This window comes from Olea europaea, chromosome 1, assembly GCF_002742605.1.
Source record: "Olea europaea var. sylvestris chromosome 1, O_europaea_v1, whole genome shotgun sequence".
NCBI lineage: Eukaryota > Viridiplantae > Streptophyta > Magnoliopsida > Lamiales > Oleaceae > Olea > Olea europaea.
The window spans coordinates 24,700,726-24,701,686 of NC_036237.1; positions in this window are offsets into that span (position 1 = coordinate 24,700,726).

The window sequence follows — 961 nt, forward strand, 5'->3', positions numbered from 1 at the left end:
GGGGGGAGGGGGGGGGGGGGGGGGGGGGGAGCAGTTGCAAGCCAATATATATTTTCCATTGATTTGCTTGGTTCTCTTAAATGCTAACATTTGATTTTATATGTTTGTGCAGTGTGCATGTCTGAATCATATTTTTATCTCTCTTATATTCTTACACAATTATCTTTCTTGATGTATTTGAGCAGATGTGTGATATTCTATTTTCCCAATTGTGCTTGAAAGTAGTCCCTGCAACCGCAATGCTGTTTGGAGGCACACAGATTAAAGATTCTAGTAGTTCAGAATGGAATAAAGCAGATGAAGCAGAATCTCTCTCTCAAAGAGAGAACCTTGGCCGGGAAGTACCCATCGGGAATTCTGACAGCAAACTTGGCAAAAATGTAAATCCTCAAATCTGTGGTACTGCATCCATGGCAGCACTGCTGCTTCATGGACAAGCAATTGTACCGATGCAATTGGTTGCACGCATTCCTGCTGCTTTATTTTATTGGCCTCTAATCCAACTCGAGGGAGCTGCAGCAGACAATATTGCATTGGGTGTCTCCGTTGGTAGCAAAGGAAGAGGGAATATACCAGGTGCCACGTCAGACATACGGGCTACCCTCCTCTTACTTTTAATTGGTAAATGTACAGCAGACCCCTCTACTTTTACAGCGGTTGGTGGAGAAGAGTTCTTCAGGTAACTTCGTAGTATAAACCCTTTTATGTGAAGGTCATGTTCCTCTNACAACCTTTAATTGTATTTGATTTGTGTTTTCTCTTGCAGCTCTTGGAGAGTGTAGTAGTGAAGTTTGATATGCTCATGAGATCGTTTACTCATTTAGACAGAGAATTTACTCAAAAGGTTCAAATAACCAAATCATACAAGTCTTTAGAAAGCATTGATGAAGTTCTCAGAAACAGTGTTGGCATTAAAGCAAAGCTCTCTTGGGCCACTTTACATTCTCTTCTTCATTCTGAA